This window comes from Myotis lucifugus, unplaced genomic scaffold (assembly GCF_000147115.1).
Source record: "Myotis lucifugus unplaced genomic scaffold, Myoluc2.0 scaffold_1246, whole genome shotgun sequence".
In the NCBI taxonomy this organism is placed as follows: domain Eukaryota; kingdom Metazoa; phylum Chordata; class Mammalia; order Chiroptera; family Vespertilionidae; genus Myotis; species Myotis lucifugus.
Genome location: NW_005872294.1, coordinates 64,667 through 76,360, shown reverse-complemented (window position 1 = coordinate 76,360; position 11,694 = coordinate 64,667). Strand labels below are relative to the sequence as shown.

The 11,694-nt window shown below is 38.3% G+C and overlaps 1 pseudogene; it reads left to right on the top strand.

Annotated features, from left to right (window-relative positions):
* Positions 1-4,864: 4,864 nt before the first annotated feature.
* LOC102435211 overlaps positions 4,865-11,694 on the top strand; it is a 46,565-nt pseudogene continuing 39,735 nt past the window's right edge.

The window sequence follows — 11,694 nt, the reverse complement described above, 5'->3', positions numbered from 1 at the left end:
CTGCTTGGTCTCTCTGTACCTGATGTCCTTCTCCTTAAATCTGACCAGTCCTTTGTATTGCTGGATATCTGGTCATCTTTTTCACAGAAACCTTCCCTGGCTCACCTTACCACCAACTGTAAGATAAAGTCCAGACCCCATTCTGGATGAAGCTGACTTTTCTGGCCTCATTTCTTACATCTCTGTACATGAGAGCTCCTTGAGCTTTTTTGGTCAGATCACCATTTCCTAAATAGTTTGGCACAACACGATACTCTGCCTGTATTCTGTTGCTCACAGTACTCTCTACCCCACTTTTCTCTACCTAAATCCGATAGACCCTTCAAAATCTACTCAGATTCCTCCTCTTCTCTAAAGCCATTCCAAGCCAGCCAATCCCTTTATCTCTCTTTCTTGGAATCGTGACTTAATTGTTGATGCTCTTTATATGGCAATGCCTCTCTTGTGATGAAGCTTCTAATAGTAGGGTGATAAAACTGTATTGCTAGCAAGGCTCTTATCATTCAGTCAGTCCAATACTCTCATTTTTAAATTAAGAGATGTGCCCCAGGTCACATAGCTAAAGAGTGGCAGAGTCAGGGGTTGAACTCATAAGGTCTCACCTCCAGCCCAGGACTCATCCTGATTTGTCATTCATGACTCATTGAATGCTAGTTTATGTTGCTATTGAATCCTCAAGCTATTTTGTATTTGGCATAAGTGTGTGTGTGTGTGTGTGTGTGTGTGTGTGTGTGTGTGTGTATTTATTGGGGTGATCTAACTGCTGTAACAAACAAGTCCCCAGATCACTGTGCAGCGTAGTTGGCAGCTAGGGTCGTGGGTGGAGTCTAGACTACTTTATGCAGTCATTTGGGAATCCAAGCCCCCTTGATACATGGCCTGCAAAGTCACTGCAAGAGAGAATGGAGATCCATATGAAGGAGACACGTATTGGTCTTGCTTGGGAGTGGAATTCACCCCTTCTTCCCATATTCCATTAGCCACACGAACTTTACTATAGGAACTTAATTGTAGGAAGTCTGGGCAATATTTCCCAGAAAGAAAACAAAGTGGATTTGATAAGCACATGACATTTTACTCTGCCATAATAAACATTTACAAATGTCAGTTTCTTTTCTTATTTTTCTTCAATACCTCCATTAGAAAATAAGTTCCTTATCCAATGTTTTTTTGTATGTACCCTCTCCACATATCCAGTACCTTTAACATGCCAAGGGCTCCAACTGTATAGTTGTGCAAAGAATGTCTAAAGATACTATTACACCCATCATGGTTCACTGCACTGGATTAAGCATAGAGTAAGACTGACCTTATGCATATGTGTAACTCACTTATGGTCAACAATGGAGAGGAACAAGCTGGCTGGAGTGATTGCTATTCACTGAGTTTGATGTACACGTATAGCTCTCTAGAGTCTAGGCCATTTTACCATCTCTGTGTATCCCCTACTCATTCAGTGCAAGCGTCTTTTTTTCTCTTCAGTGATGGGAAGATCATGCTCATGTTTGGCATCATCAGATATTCTTGCTTTCCTCCAGTGGTCCAAGCACTAAATCTCCAATTCAACAGACACTCATTTAGACTCAAGTATATACCATGTGCTAGCAATACCACAATGCATAAACATGTTCCTTACCTTTGAGAAACTGAGTTCAATAATTATACTATGGTGCTGTGATAGAAGTATATGTTAGCAGAAAAAGGTGTTATAAAATTGAACAACATCATCACAATTCATTTAAGCTAAAAGCCCTCTAAGATCTGTTTTTATTTGAGCTAGCTAAGAGGTTGGGAAGGAAAGAGGGCAGTGTCTTATGATAATTTACTTTGCTGAAATCATGGTAGATAAATATAACATCTTGCCCACCTTTGTATCCCTAAAATCAGATGCATCAGAAGATACACAAATTTCTCTCAACAAAAGATCAGAAAAAATGGAAGATATCCCAAAGCAATGTGAAAATATTCCCTCTTTGGTTGCATTTGAAAATCTCAAAGCAAATGTTACTGACATGATGCTAACCTGGTTGGTGGAGAGCATAAGTGGCCTGTCCAGTGATGATTTTGAAGTGGAAGTAATATGAGATTTTGATGTTGGCGTAGTTACCTTTCGATAATATATAGGTAAGATGAAGTGACCCTTCATGTTCAGTCTTCTTTGCACAGCACTTTTGGGATTTGGGACACCCAGCTAATGGAATGTCTCTGAAAGTTAGACTCTTGTTAGTAGCTGGTAAGAGAGGACACCAAGTTAATATAGATCCTTTTTTATTTGATAGAGAAGCAATTTTTTTGTGAATCCAAATTATGGCATGTTTAATGAATTAAATTTATTGTATGAGTTTGTGTGTATGTGTGTGTGTGTGTAAGAGAGACAGAGAGAGACAAGGCGAGAGAGAGAGAGAGAGAGAGAGAGAGAGAGAGAGAGAGAGAGAGAGAGAACACACCTAAATGAAAATCTAATGAAGTCCATGGATCTTAAAGTGATTCTGAGCACAGGAGTGAGTGTTTTCACGTGCTACCTCATTGAGAGAAGTAAATATGGATCTGTGTTTCCAAATTGGACTTGAAGGTAATAATTATAATATTAGCAAACACTCAAATGCTGTTAGTGTAAGTCAGGTACTATGCTAAGCTCTTTACATGTATTACTTAATTTATTCCTTTCAACAACCTTTTTAGATGATTATTATTATTTCTCATTTTATACCTGAGGAGACAGAGATGCAGAGATGCTATTAAATGAAGAACTGGATTTGAACCCTGGCAGCAGACCTCTATACAGCCTGTTCTGTTATCCCCTTTACCATATATCTTCTCAGTATTTTCAGGGTCATCTACTTATGCAGGGAGAGTAAGTGCATGTGATGGAGAAAATGAGTGCTCTTTGAGGTCTGTGGGAGGAGTCTGTGAGGTGGAAGGGCCATCTCCAGAAAAACGGGGACATTTTCCAATTCCAAGTCCTCACTATTCCATAGCTGAGGCAGTGGAATGGTTAATTAAGAGCACAGGTCATGCCTTGCCCAGGTGGCTCCATTGGTTAGAATGTTATCCCACGCACCAAAAGGTTCTGGGTTTGATGCTGATGTTTTTCTCTCACATTGATGTTTCTCTCACTCTCTCCCTTCCTTTCTCTCTCAAATCAACAAAAACATATATTGGGTGAGGATTAAAAAAAAAGAGCGAGGTCATGATGTCGAAATTCTTGCTTCAACATTTAAGTAATTATCTGAGGTTGGCCAAGTTACTATCCTCTGTGTGCTTTGCTTTCTTTACCTATAAAATGGGGATAAGAATACCTGCCTTATTCAGTTTCTGTGAGAATTAAAGAAATAATGTTTGAAAAACTCTTAACATCATTCCTGGTAAGGACATGGTAAGGACTCAATAAGGGAGCTATTCTACTTTCAAGTTTATGATTATTTCTCATAAAGGAATAACTAGATGGACCTGCTTTTTTTTTAATTGAGCGAAAGTTTTGAATGCCTACTATGTGCACATGTCTAGGTGCTGTAGTAGTAATACGAGATTTTGATGTTGCCGAGATGAATAATTCTTGGTCCCTGCTTCTCAGGAACTCCTACGGACCAGGGTGGGAACCAATACACAAATGAACAGTGAAGATCAAGAGGAGAAGTTGCCTCCCTTGGCTGTGAACAGCAGGCTGTGGGGATGGGAGGAAAGGGGACCCAAACAAGGCAGCGTGGCTTTGCCCTGCCTCCGTCCTTCTATGAAGCTTAGACTCCTGCAGTACCAGGTCATCAGGTCCCCAATATACTACGTTCAATGTCTCTGCTATTCCCTCTGCCTGAAATGCTTCCTCCCTTATCTATCTGGTAAACTCTTCTTCATCCTTCAAAACTCAGATTGGTGACTACTTACTCTGGGAATCCTTGTCTGAGTGCCAATATTAGTCTTCTGGACTCATTTGATACCACAATAGACCACTTGTTTGCTTTCAAGAGTTCCTCCCTAGAGGGTGAATGTTCCAGAACTTCTTGTATTCAACTCCCTCCCCAGCTCCTAGCACAGTGCCAGACACAATGTGGGCCCAGCATCAATATTTATTTATTTGAAAGAGATCATTGGGTTGAGTCCTGAAGGAGGAATAGGACCAAGATAAAAAATTGGAGGAGGGCTTTTCAAGCACAGGAAACCATATAAACAAAGACAAAGGAGAATGGTTTTGAAAATAATGACTAGTTTCTGTGGCAGTATGAAAATAAAATGAATATCATGGAATAACCAGAGGTGATATTTAGAAATTAGTTTGGAGTCAAATAGCAAAAGACATATTTCATGTAGCTCAAGAGTGTGAACTCATGCCTGCGGGTAATGGGAGCCACTGGAAGACTAGAGAAAGGGATGAAGTGAGGAGATTTGAATAGTAGAGAGTACTCAGGTGGTTATATCAAGGAGGGTTGGTGCGGGCTGTGAGCAGAGGCAGGGACACAACTCTGTGGTAAGGCATTCATAGATGCATCGTTTTTCAGAGACTGGGAATTTTGGGCAAGTAAATTCATATTTAGGAATTAAAATCTTGCACCTAAAAATTGAGTGCTTAGCTCCCCTCTTTATCTCTGTTAATTCAGACAGTATTTTGTATAATATAAAGATATAATTTTCTTTTTTTAAAAAAATATATTTTATTGATTTTTTTTTACAGAGAGGAAGGGGGAGGGATAGAGACTTAGAAACATCGATCAGCTGCCTCCTGCACACTCCTTACTGGGGATGTGCCCGCAACCAAGGTACATGCCCTTGACCAGTATTGAACCTGGGACCCGTGAGTCCGCAGGCTGACGCTCTACCCATTGATCCAAACGGGTTAGGGCATAATTTTCTGATTAATTTTGGTTTGCAGATGTCATGAAATTTGTTGAAGATTGTTTCATGCACTATTCAGTGACACAACTTCACCTTTCTCCAAGACTTCTGGAAGCGACAAAAATTATCAGGGTTGAAAACCTGCCACCTGGCGTTGACTCCTATAATTTGAAATGTTTATTTGAAAATCCTCAAAATGGAGGGGGAAGAGTTGTCAGTATTGAATGTTTTCCTGAAGAGAGTTTAGCTCTGATAGAATTTTTTGACAGAAAAGGTAATGTCTAATAGCCTGATTTTGTACACCTTACCTGGCATAATTTAAATATGTTAACAGATCTTATTATTATAGTTATCAGTTAAATTCTGATGTATTTTATTTTTATTCATATATTTCCTTGGTAATCCAGTTAGGAATCCTGTTCATCTGGGATATGATACTTAATGTGTCCAGTGATTCAAACAGTAAAGAAGTAATGTCACTTTGTTGAAAGATATAAATTTTTTCTTATAAGTCTCTACCTATGATAACTGAAAAATATATAATTCTTAGAATCCTGGAAATACTATGTTAAAAAAGAGATTATCTGCTTTTTAACTGTACACTTGGCAGAAATTCTCAAGTTAATTTCAACAAGTTTAGATAAGGAAATACTCAGAAACGCATATGCTCCTAGAAAGTATCACTACGTCCCCTTTCACCTGTCAGGGTCATCATTCAGAAGTTAATAGGGGTGATTTCACATGATCACAGGCATTCTGATCCCCTGTGAAAACCATGTCCAGCTGAACCTCAGGGAAGCACTCCTGAGGGTTTTGTAGACATAAATTGCCAGTTCTCTGAGACACTTGCAAAGCCGGCTTGGAGATTGCATTCATGTTCAGAGGTCAAGGCTGAGGAATTAGGGAACCTGACTTCCTAGGGAAAGAAGAAACATCGTGTTTGAGATTAAATGGGAGAGCATGAGATAGGATCATGTGATATGCCACCCACTTAAGATAAATTGCTTCATGGGGCCCTTGGAAGAACCTCCCTTCAGCTTTTATAAGTTGGAGAAGATGGGATGAAGGTATGTTTTAGCTTAAAATGGAATGAAAGATCTAGTGTTCCTTGGGTAAAGGTAGAGCTACATAAAGCTGTCTACTCTAGAACTTAGCTCCTAGCTAATGGCGGCAGTTGACAACTTTGGGGCTCTTGAACATCTTGAGGGCATGGGGCAGTTGGGTGTGTCTTCAGAATGCCTAGTTACGTGGGTACCACTAATAATAGGAAAAATTTAATTGAGGCTTATTTTATTTTAAAAATTTTCTATTGTTTGAAGTGTTACATATAGTATTACATATGTCTCTTTTTTCCCCATTCACCTATCCCCACCTACCCCACACCCCAGCACATGCCCTCACCCTGCTAGTGTCTGTGTCTATTGGTTATGTGTATATGCATGCATACAAGTCCGTTGGGTGATCTCTTACTCCCCCCCCCATCGACTTCCCACTGAAGTTTGACCATCTGTTTGATGCTTCTCTGTCTCTGTACCTATTTTTTTTAAATTTTGTTTTATTGCTTAAAGTATTACAAAGAGTATTACATATGTCTCCTCCCACCCCCCTTGACATTCCCCCTACCTCCCCTACCCCCCAGTGTCTTATGTCCATTGGTATGCTTATATGCATGCATACAAGACCTTTGGTTGATCTCTTACCTCCCCCCTCTTACCCCCCCCACCCTCCCCAGCCTTCCTGCTGTAGTTTGACAGTATGTTCTATGCTGCTCTGCCTCCTTATCTATTTTTGTTCATCAGTTTATAATGTTCTTTACTATCCATAAATGAGTTGGATCATGTGGTATTTTTCCTTCATTGACTGGCTTATTTCACTTAGCATAATGCTCTCCAGTTCCATCCATGCTGTTGCAAATGGTAAGAGTTCCTTCTTTTTTACAGCAGCATAGTATTCCATCCTGTAGATGTACCACAGTTTTCTAATCCATTCATCTGCTGATGGGCACTTAGACTGTTTCCAGATCTTAGCTATGGTAAATTGTGCTGCTATGAACATAGGGGTGCATATATCCTTTCTGATTGGTTTTTCTGGTTTCTTGGGATATATTCCTAGAGGTGGGATCACTGGGTCAAATGGGAGTTCCATTTTTAACTTTTTGAGGAAATTCCATACTGTCTTTCATATTGGCTGCACCAGTCTGCATTCCCACCAGCAGTGCACGAGTGTTCCCTTTTCTCTGCATCCTCTCCAACACTTGTCGTTTGTTGATTTATTGATGATAGCCATTCTGACAGGTGTGAGATAGTACCTCATTGTTGTTTTGATTTGCATCTCTCGGATGATTAGTGACTTTGAGCATGTTTTCATATGTCTCTTGGCTTTCTGAATGTCCTCTTTTGAAAAGTGTCTATTTAGGTCCTTTGCCCATTTTTTGATTGGATTGTTTATCTTCCTTTTGTTAAGTTGTATGAGTTCCCTATAAATGTTGGAGATTAAACCCTTATCGGTGATAACATTGGCAAATATATTCTCCAATGCAGTGGGCTTTCTTGTTGTTTTGTTGTGCCTATTTTTGTTCATCAGTTTATGTTGTTCATTATATGCCACAAATGAGTGAGATCATGTGACATTTATCTTTCTCTGACAGGCTTATTTTGCTTGGCATAATGCTCTCAAGTTCCATCCATACTGTTGCAAATGATAAGAATTCCCTCCCCCCCTTTTTTTTAGAGCAGCATAGTATTTCACTGTGTAGATGTACCACAGTTTTCTAATCCACTAGTCTGCTGATGGGCACGTACGCTGTTTCTAAATCTTAGCTATTGTAAATAGGGGTGCATATATGATTTCTGATTGGTGTTTCTGTTTTCTTGGGATATATTCCTAGAAGTGAGATTACTGGGTCAAATGGCAGTTCCATTTTTAATTTTTTGATGAAATGCCATACTGTTTTCCACAGTGCCTGCACCAGCCTGCATTCCCACCAGCAGTGCACAAGGGTTCCTTTTTCTCCACATCCTCACCAGCACTTGTCGTTTGTTGGTGATAGCAATTCTGACAGGTGTGAGATAGTACCTCATTGTTGTTTTGATTTGCATCTCTGGGATGCTTAGTGACTTTGAGCGTGTTTTCATGTCTCTCGGCTTTCTATATGTCCTCTTTCGAAAAGTGTCTATTTAGGTTCTTTGCTTATTTTTTGATTGGTTTGTATCTTCCTTTTGTTAATTTGTATGAGTTCCCTATAAATTTTAAACCCTTATCAGAAATATCATTGGCAAATATGTTCTCCCATGCATTGGGCTTTCTTATTTTGTTGATGGTTTCTTTTGCTGTGCAGAAGCTTTTTATTTTGATGTGTTCCCATTTGTTTATTTCCTCTTCATTTCCATTGCCCTAGGAGCTGTATTTGTAAAGATATTGCAATGACATATCTGCTATTGGTAAAGATATTACTATGACATGTCTGCTATTTTGTTGCCTATGTCTTCTTCTAAGATTTTCATGGTTTCCCATCTTACTTTTAAGTCCTTTATACATTTTGAGTTTATTTTTGTGTAAGTTGGTGATCTAGTTTCATTTTTTTTGCATGTATCTTTCCAATTTTTTCAACACCATTTATTGAAGAGACTGTCTTGACTCCATTGTATGCTCTTGCCTCCTTTGTCAAATATTAATTGAGCATAATGGCTTGGGTCGATTTCTGGGTTCTCTGTTCTTATCCATTGGTGTTTATGTCTGTTCTTGTGCCAGTACCAGGCAGTTTTGAGAACAGTGGCTTTGTAAGATAGCTTGATATCTGTTATTGAGGTCCCACCTACTTTGTTCTTCTTTCTCAAGATTGCTGCAGCTATTGGGGGTCTTTTTTTCCAGATGAATTTTTGGAGAGTTTGTTCTAGGTCTTTGAAGTATGAAGTTGGTGTTTTAATTGAATCTATAGATTGCTTTGGGTAGTATGGACATTATAATGATGTTGATTCTACCAGTTCATGAACACGGAATATTCTTCCATTTGTTTATGTCTTCCCCTATCTCTTTTTTCAGTGACCTGTAATTTTCTGAGTATGGGGCCTTTAACTTCTTGGTTAAATTTATTCCAGGGTATCTTAATTTTTTGTTGCAATGGTAAGTGGGATTTTTTTTTAGTTTCTGTTTCTGTAAATTCATTATTGGTGTATAAAAAAGCCATAGATTTCTAGGAATTAATGTTGTATCCTGCTACATTGCCGAATTCATTTATTATGTCTAGTAGTTTTTTGATAGGGTCTTTAGGGTTTTCAATGTACAATATCATGTCATCTGCGAATAATGATGATTTTACTCCTCCTTTTCCAATTTGGATGCCTTTTATTTCTTTTTCATGTCTGATCACTATGGCTAGCACTTCCAGTACTATGTAAGACAGGAGTGGTGAGAGTGGACATCCCTGTCTTGTTCCTGTTCTTAGGGGAAATGGTTTTAGTTTTTGCCCATTGAGTATGATGTTGGCTGTAGGTTTGTCATATAAGGCTTTCATTATGTTGAAGTATGATCCCTCTATTCCCACTTTGCAGAGGGTTTTTATCAAGAAAGGGTGTTGGATTTTGTCAAATGCTTTTTCCACATCAATTGATATGACTATGTAATTTTTGTCTCTCAATTTATTTATGTGATGTATCACATTTATTGATTTGTGGATATTGTACCAGTCTTGCATCCCTGGAATAAATCCCACTTGGTCATGGTATATGATCCTGCTGGATCCGATTTACTAGAATTTTGTTGAGGATTTTAACATCTAGGTTCATCAGGGATAATGGCCTGTAATTGTCTTTCTTTGTAGGGTCTTTACTGGTTTTTGGAATAGGGTAATGCTGGCTTGGTAGAAAGAACTTGGAAGTGGCCTTCCCCTTGAATTTTTTAAAATAGTCTTAGGAAGATAGGTTTTAGTTCTTCTTTGAATGTTTGATAAATCTCCCCTGTGAAGCCATTTGTTCCAGGGCTTTTGTTTGCTGGCTGTTTTTTAATTACTTTTTCAATTTCATCAGTAATTATCAGCCTATTCAGGTTTTTTGATTCTTTCTGATTGAGTTTTGGAAGGTTATATTTTTCTAGGAGTATGTCCATTTTGTAGAGCTTGTCCAGTTTGTTGGAGTAGAGTTGTTCGTAGTAATTTTTTTACAAACATATATATGTCTGTTGGGTTGTTACTTTACCGCTTTCATTTCTGAGTTTGTTTATTTGTGTCTTCTCTCTTTGTTTCCTGGTGATCCTGGCTAGAGGTTCATCAATCTTGTTTATCCTTTCAAAGAACCAGTTCTTGGTTTCATTGATTTTCTGTATTTTATTTTTGGTCTCTATGTTGTTTATTTTTGTTCTGATCTTTATAATTTCCTTCCTTCTGCTTACTCTGGGCCTTTCTTGTGGCTCTCTTCCTAATTCTTAAAGTGACAGGGTTAGATAATTTATTACCAGTTTTTCTTGTTTTGTTTTGTTTTTTTTGAGGTATGCTTGTAGAGCTATGAACATCCCTCTAGGACTACTTTCACTGTGTCTCATAGATTTTGGATTGTTGTGTTTTCATTGTCATTTGTTTCCAGGATGCTTTTTATTTTTTCTGTGATCTCTTTATGACCCAATCATTGTTTAACATCGTGCTCTTTAGTGTCCAAGTGTTTGATTTTTTTCATTGTTTTTATTGTAATTGATTTCTAATTTTCTGCCTTTGTGATCTGAGGAGATGCTTGATATGATTTCTATTATCTTGAATTTGAAGAGAGTTTTTCTGTGTCCTAATATGTGGTCTATCATTGAAAATGTCCCATGTGCACTTGGAAGAATGTATATTCCGTAGCTTTGGGGTAAAATGTTCTGAAGATATCAATTAAGTCCATCTGATCTAGTGAGTGATTTAGGATTGCTATTTCTTTTTTTTTTTCCTTTTTAAAAAAATATATTTTATTGATTTTTTTTACAGAGAGGAAAGGAGAGGGATAGAGAGTTAGAAACATCGATGAGAGAGAAACATCCATCAGCTGCCCCCTGCACACTCCCCACTGGGGACGTGCCCACAACCAAGGTACATGCCCTTGACCGGAATCGAACCTGGGACCCTTCAGTCCGCAGGGCGACGCTCTATCCATTGAGCCAAACCGGTTTGGGAGCAGCTATCACCTCTTAATGTATGATTACAATAGTCATTTGGATGGAATATTTCAGTTCCAGCTATTCTGTGGTACATGCCATAAATTTGTCTAACCTATGTTACACCCAAACTGTAATAGGAATATGTTACTGTGTAGAAAGGATTGCTATTTCTTTGCCGGTTTTGTCTTTAGAGGATTTATCCAGTGGTGTCAATGGGGTATTAAAGTTCCCTACTATGATTGTATTGCTGTCAATCTCTCCCTTGATATTTTCCAGAAGTTTTTTTTTTTAATGTATTTGAGTGTTCCTGTATTGGGTGCATAGATGTTCATCAGAGTTATGTCCTATTGTTCAATTGCTCCCTTTAGTATTATGAAATGGCCCTTCTTATCCCTTATTATGGCCTTCACTTTGAAGTCTATTTTGTCAGATATAAATATTGCTACCCCAGCTTTTTTCTGATTTCCATTTGCCTGAAAAATTTTTTTTTCCATCCCTTCACTCCCAGTCTGTGTGAGTCCTTGGTTCTGAGGTGGGTCTCTTGTAGACAGAAAATGTATGGGTCATGTTTTCTTATCCATTCAGCTACCCTATATCTTTTGATTCGAGAATTTAATCCAGTTACATTTGAGGTTGTTATTGATAGGTAATTGTTAGTCGCCATTTTTATTCTTTATGCATGTGTTCCTTGTTCCCTTTCTATTTCTTCTTTTTATAGCAGTTCCTTTCACTATTCTTGCATTC